At 49.6% G+C, this 7,459-nt stretch overlaps 1 pseudogene; it reads left to right on the forward strand.

Moving 5' to 3' along the window:
- The first annotated feature begins 2,145 nt into the window (after positions 1–2,145).
- On the forward strand, positions 2,146–3,111 carry LOC146172452 (dual specificity tyrosine-phosphorylation-regulated kinase 4-like; annotated as a pseudogene).
- The last annotated feature ends 4,348 nt before the right edge of the window (positions 3,112–7,459 follow it).

The raw sequence follows: 7,459 nt of genomic DNA on the forward strand, positions 1-7,459 counted from the left end.
CATCTATTCTTTGATAGGTTGACACCACCCCCACTTCGAAGCCTGGTGTTTGGTCATTTGGACACTGGCCTGTGGCGGTAGGAGGGGAAGTGCTGTCCTTGCGGCCGCCACCTCTTTTGCTGTTCTGGGCTAGTGGGGATTAGGCAGCCATGGACTATGAATTCGCGCTTTCTAGGTGCTTCCGATAACCTCATTATGACTGGATCAGTTTCTGTATGTCGCGCTGAGAATGTCTTCAATAATAACGTGCTGCTTGACAGGTGCCGGTGCACCATTGTAGTGTTTTCTTGGTTAATCTGAGTGATCTACCTATCGCCTTCTTGAGCCCTTCAAGCTTACCATCAAACAAAATTGCCTTGTTTTTGGGGCACCACGAAAGTAGAATTGCCGGTCGCACATGAATGAAGCCGCCTAGTGTGCGGGCAAAGGCGGACATCTTTGAGTTCGAGGGTGCAAAGGTAGGCCGAGGCACCTATGGAAACGTGTACAAGGCTTGTCGGAAAGACGGGTGTGACAGTAGGGACTATGCATTCAAGGAGATTGAAGGCACAGGCATCTCAACGTCGGCCTGCAGAGAGATTGCGCTTCTGCGGGAGCTGAAACACACCAATGTTTTCAGCTTTAATCGGGTATTCCTGTCGCACAATGAACGAAAGGTCTACCTCCCCTTTGATTTCGCTGAGCACGACCTGTGAAGACCAACCAACAAAATTGTAATGGGTGAAGGTTCAGGGCAAGGCAGAGTAAAGATTGCCGACATGGGCTTTACGCGCCTAAGTAATAATTAGCGCTTTTTATGTAATACTGTTGACGCAGTTAAAACCTGGAAGTCGGCTACTGTGGATACCTTCAAGCTGAGTGTAGCTTAAAAATCCCTCTGCTGAGGCTGTCACCCTTTTTTCTCTCTGAAGGCCTTGCTTGTACCATTGGGGTCTTTGAAGCACGGAGTTCGACGAACATCCGAACTCCACGAGCACCAGGAGATGGAAAGTGACCTGATTTTGGGCACAAATTTAGAAATTGTGTCTCTGGGACTGTGGTGGCCGCTTTTGGCTGAGTTGTGTACACGGTCGAAAAGTGTAGAACATGGAGGGTGACAATGAGGACGGAAAATCTAAACCTTAGCGGCGTAGCCCTATCGGGAGCGGATGAAGAAAGCAGTAAGGAGGAGAGATGCCGCCTGGCACACCTGCTCCTGGACAAAGGAACCAGAGACATAACGTGCCCGCCGAAGGCAGCAAAAATCGCAGCAGCCATCATTTGCCGGAGACCACAGGGACATGACTTTCTCTGCACAATGCTCCGCATTTGCGAGACGTGGTACAACGAGCGCGATGAGAGGTCGCCCCGGGCAAGATCCGAGAAAGAGGTCCTCGTGTACACTCATGGATAGCTTATGGGCTTTCCTTGCGAACTTGAGGGGCGCCACTAACCCCAACGAGAGCGGATGTGCGTCGCATGGGCTCTATGAATTTCGGCCTCTGGACCCGTAATTGTTTACACGACGTTTCTTATTTTGGCCTCACAAGATCCTTGATTGCGCCCGGACCTGGCAGAGCCAGCATTTGTGAGTGTGCGAACATTTTTGAGGACTTTATGGCATTCTGTGCGTCGACACCGTGCGTCTCACGCCTGGTGTAGAGAACGAAGGCGAGGAACGCGGCGAGACCCGCCGTCATTGAGGCATTTCTCGGTCTCCCACAGGCCGCGGAACCCATCGCTATGCAAGCGTTTATGGAAGGGCAACCCATCACCCCTGAAGAGTTTAAAGACGGCTCCTGGATTACTCCAAGTACCAGGAGCTCTACCGTAAGCCTAATGCCGCTGGCCCGAGCGGCGGCGGTAACCCCGATGGTGACGGCGCCTCGTCCACATCGGGGAAGAACGCCGGCGGACACCCACCGGTAAAAATGTGTACAAGTGTCCCCCGTCCTGGCGGTCGGCTTTTCCAGGGGTGTGCGTTTGGGAGTAGCTCCCTAAATTCCCGCTGCGCGCCCCTCTTCCGCAGTGGGCCCAAACCCAGTTTCGAACATCGCAGCCTGCAAAGGTGGTCCTGTTTGTCTTGCAAAGGTACTTCCTTTGAGCCTCACCTGAAGTGCTCCCTTAGAGCCTCAGCTGCAGCAGTCCTGAAAAAACGACGGACCAAATGTCGACCCGCACGGACGGCGGCTACCCCTCTCACCCGCTGAGGCCATCCTGTACTACGGCACCCGGCTGGACAACTACGAGCGGACCGAGGCGTCCCAGTACCGTGACATCTGGCATCTGGGCCTCGACGCTAGGAAGATCGAGTTCGACGAGGGAGTCGGCAAGAACGGCGGATACGATGACGAGACCGGCTCCTGCATCAAGGTGATGCACGACCACCTCGCTTACCGGTACGAAATCTTGGAGGTGATCGGAAAGGGCTCCTTCGGCCAGGTCATCAGGGCCTACGACCACAAGACCAAAGAGCATGTCGCGCTCAAGATCATCCGCAACAAGAAGAGCTTCAACCAGCAGGCCCTCATTTAGGTGACGATACTGGACCATTTGAAAAAGAAAGACAAGGACGGGTACCACAACGTCATTCACATGTACGACTATTTCTACTTTAGGAATCATCTGTGCGTCATGTTCGAGCTGATGGGGATGAACCTGTACGAACTCATCAAGAACAACTACCAAGTCTTCAGCTTGAATCTCATCAGGAGGTTCGCCGACTACCTTGTTCAATGCCTGCGGCTCCTCCACCGAAAGAAGATTATCCACTGTGATCTGACGCCTGAAAATATTCTCCTGAAACAGAGGGGCAGCAGCGCCATCAAGGTGATAGATTTTGGCAGCTCCTGCTTCGTGCACTAGAGGGTGTACACGTAAATCCAGTCCCGGTTCTACCGCTCGCCGGAAGTGATCCTAGGCCTCCCGTAGGACACAACTATCGATATATGGAGCCTGGGTTGCATACTCGCTGAGCTCTACACGGGTTTTCCTCTCTTCCTGGGCGAGCACGAGGCCGATCAGCTGGCCTGCATCATGGAGGCGCTCGGGGTACCGCCCGAGCACCTCCATAATGTTGCCATCACCTACGGAAGTGGTGGCCCGCTACAATTTCAGTGGCAAGTCAAGTGAACACCTGTCTTTTACCAAGGGGGACATCATGACTATTGTCTCCGACACGCCGGACTGCAACTCGTTCCGGGCACGGCACACTGGCGGCCGGGAAGGTCTCATACCGTTTAACTACATCCTCTATGTGCAGCATGAAATTAGGGAGATCCAGCTCCCACAGCTGCCTTCCGATCATTTCAAGGTTCTCTTCAGACCGCAAGTTCCGATCGACTCCCCTCTCTGGCAGCGCAGCTGGCATCAAGGACGCCCTAGTGTTCGAAGAAGATATTTGCCAGCGACACCCAGTCAACCAACAATTACTATCAACACCCCGAACAGGGCTCGTGGAGAAGCCTATAGGAAAGTAGTGGCCTTTACCCGCAACGGAAAGGCGTACCCCGTCAAAACCTACGTACCAGCTCCGGATCTCTCTGTCAATTTTGACATATTCTTAAATGGCAAAATGTCAGAACTTGCAAACTCCATTGCTGTCCTCGGGCGTTGGCAGCAGAAGGCCACCCAGATTTTGCGAGAACTTAAGATTGCGCATGAGAGCACAGACCAGCAGATTAAGCACTTAGGATCGGTACTGCGTGGCGTGATGGGGCAGCAGCAAATTACTGTATCTCCATCCGAGGCGGAGGGGACAAGCCAAAGTAAAACATGGATTTCGCCAAACGGAAAATAATTACAGTCTGGCAGTGAAACTGTAGGGAGTACGCACGCAAGGCCAACCTACAGATCCACATACAGAACACCACTGTCAAACCAGACATTATTGCACTACAAGAACCCTCTAGAGTGGCTACTCTTTCAGGCTATGTTACCGTTACGCAACTGCGAACCAGCCGCAGATATCCAGCAAAGACCTTACTGGTCAAAAGGTACATCAGCTATGTGCAGCATGAAATTAAGGACGTAAACCTAGATTATACGCTTGTTGATATCATTCTCGCCGAGAAGGGACAGCGAAGAACATACGTCCTCTAACGAAATTGTGAGAAAGGCCAGAAGGAATCAGCTTATTATAGTTGGGGTAAAGGCATAGCAATATTAGGGAAGATTCAGGAACTGGGCATTACGCTACTGAATGATACTACCAAACCCACGAGAACCGGCAACAGTATATCAAGTGACACTAATCCTGATCTGTCACTAGCTCAAAACGTAAGCAATCCCACATGGCTCAATACTGTGGAAGACCTTAACAGCGACCACTACATTCTCGCCATTACAATACAGACCAACTCACGTAATACGAGGGCATGGCAGTATGTTCAATTGGGCAAGTTGGTAGACGTTGATAATTGTTAAACAGCGCGAACAATGGTAGACAAGAACGAGAAAGACTCGGGACAGCGCTCGTCCCGTGTGTTTCTCGTTCTTGTCTACCGTTGTTCGCGCTGTGTTACAATTATGAAGAGGGGCATGGAACTACCGTAAGCACACCAACTAGGATAAATTCATGAAAGACAAGGACAGTAATGCGCCGTGCAGAATCTCGGACTTGGAGACGTGGGTCAAGGATATATGCGTAGACGCCCTTAAGCACACCAGTAGCATAGAAATGGACGAGGAGGAAACCGTCATAGACTCCAGGCTAGCGCACATGTGGGAAGCCAGACACGCGCTCAAGAAATGGAAAAAGCAGAGAATTAATCGGAAGCTCAGGTTACGCATTGCACGGCTTGAGAAGGAAATTGAAGAACACGCCATTAACCTTACACGCTAGAACTGGTATCAGGTATGCGACGAACTTAACGGGCAGCTTGGAAGCAAGAACACATGGAACCTTCTCCGCCACCTTCTTGATCCAGCCCAGTCCAAGACAGCCAAAGAAACGCTATAGACCAGTCATCCATGCATATCCCGGAAGCGGTGAACAATTGTTATTGTCACTACAAGATAAATATGTAAACTACAGCAAAGATGGAGATTTGTACCCGGACTACACGGGACGCGACTACCCAAATCTTGACAAGCCTTTCTCGGACGCAGAGATCTCGGCCGCACTGTCTCAACTCAAGATAAAATCTGCGCCTGAACCAGATAAATTCAATAATAGGATTCTGAGGAACCTAGATCTAAATTCAGTCACAGCGCTCACGGTTTACTTCAATGAATGCTGGGAGAGTGGTAGCATACCCCAATGCTGTAAGCAGGCCAAGATGATTTTTATTCCAAAACCCAACAACATGATAAACCTCAATAACTTAAGACCAATCTTGCTTACCTCGTGCTTAGGTAAGCTAATGTAGCATATTGTGCTTAATAGACTGCAGGACTATGCTGAATACTCCCTTTTATCACACACAATGGAGGGCTTCAAAGGAAGACTTTCGACACAGGATGTCATGCTTCAACTTTCACATGAGATAATTAATAGATCTAAAAAGGTAAATTCACAGGCTATACTGGCTATCGACCTAAAGAAAGCATTTCACAATGTCTCCCATTATTCTATACTAGAGCACCTAAACGAAATTAACCCTGGACGAAAGGCTTACAACTACATCAAGGCATTTCTGAGTGAGCGCTCGGTGGAATTGCACGTGGGCAATTTTAAATCCGACTCGATCAAGCTGGGAAACAGAGGCACCCCTCAGGGGGCTGTTCTCTCTCCGTTCCTCTAGAATATGGCATTAATCAAGATTCCGGACAGACTCGTCAAAATACCAGGAGTACAGCAAAGCCTCTACGTGGATCATATTACCGTGTGGGCAACTAAGAGCTCTCATGGTGAAATCGAGGCCGCTCTTCAAGCAGCTGCAGACGTCATCGATGAAGAGGACAGGAGAGCGGGCCCAGAATGCTCCCCTGAAAAATAGGAGCTTATAGTGTTTCAAAAAGGTAAATAAATGCGCCCTTGATGACAGTCATAATACAGGGTGTGGAAGTAACAGAGGTTCAAGATCAAGATCCTGGGTCTCAGGCTACAAACTCTGGAAACGCGCCAGCAATCAACAAACTGAAATGGGTGGTTCACCAAACAACCAGACAAATACAAAGAATAATAGAAACCTGCATGAAACTGCGACGCTGAAGGACGCCGATATCTGAAGGTGCCATATCTACGTCGACGCCGGAAATGATTCGCAGTTGCTATTTGATATGGCTGCGAATGCAGACGGATTTGACTCGAATGCGGACTTGAGAACCACCGTTCTGCAGGTTTGGGGCGAATACCTCCAGGCGGAGGCCTTAAAAAATGATCTCAAAAAGCAGATTCAAGATGCTCACTCGGAATTCGAGTCGTCTTTCACGCATTGGCCGTATCAATGAGATACTCACACAGGAACATGAATTGAAAAGAAAGGTTTCCTTCTTTGAGCAGCTGTCGAAGTTTAAATCCCAAGCGATAACAAAGGATGCACTTGAAGGCGAAGGGTTCAAAGGTGCCCTAGATGAAAATTGCGTAGACGTGAATAAGAATAAGGCATGAATAAGATGAAAGAACACGACCTCTTCTAACTCATAGAAGCCTTCATCATAAGCAGGATTACTAACTCCCTCCTCCCTCCCGTACTTAAAACTTCAACGAAGCGAAGGTGAGAGAATCGACGCCATCATTAGAATGGCTTACAAAACAGCAATGGGCCTGGTGCTCTCAACGCCCAACGAAGAGCTTCTCAAACTCGGGGTCCACAATACTCCCTCCCGTACTTAAAACTTCAACGAAGCGAAGTTGAGAGAATCGACGCCATCATTAGAATGGCTTACAAAACAGCAATGGGCCTGGTGCTCTCGACGCCCAACGAAGAGCTTCTCAAACTCGGGGTCCACAATACCTACGAAGGACTCAAAGAAGCACAACGAACTGCCCAAATAAGGCGCCTATCCGGCACGCCCGCCAGAAGGACAATATTTGAAAGATTAGGTATTGAGTGCGAACCCCTACACGACAATCAAACTATTCAACACGATATCCGAAAGAGGATCACCATCAAACATCTTCCTCGGAACATGAACCCCCACACCTATCAAAGCCGAAGAACAGCACGAGCTAAGAGCCTTCTCAAAACCTTGAGCCGGCTACAGGATGTCATCTACGTCGATGCCACAAAAGACGAGGGAGACCCTAACAAATATTCGATATCTGAAGTCACACAGCCCAACACTAACCCAGCGAGACTCGTTATGGCGGAGACTTTCCACATCGAGACCCCTAGTGGCGGAGGAGGCCGCCATCGCCGCGGCCATCGCTTTTACTAAAGCAGCAACAATAGTAACCGACTCCAAACTGGCAATCAGTAACTTTGCTAGAGGTAGTCTCCAAACCCGCCTCACAAATACTGTGAAATGAAAGAATCTCCTCTCGAGAGGGATATCAAGGTAATGTTAATCCCAGCTGTGAAGCTTAACCTAAATT

Source organism: Amblyomma maculatum, unplaced genomic scaffold, assembly GCF_055883805.1.
Source record: "Amblyomma maculatum isolate TAMU_Amacu unplaced genomic scaffold, ASM5588380v1 scaffold_13, whole genome shotgun sequence".
Taxonomy (NCBI): domain Eukaryota; kingdom Metazoa; phylum Arthropoda; class Arachnida; order Ixodida; family Ixodidae; genus Amblyomma; species Amblyomma maculatum.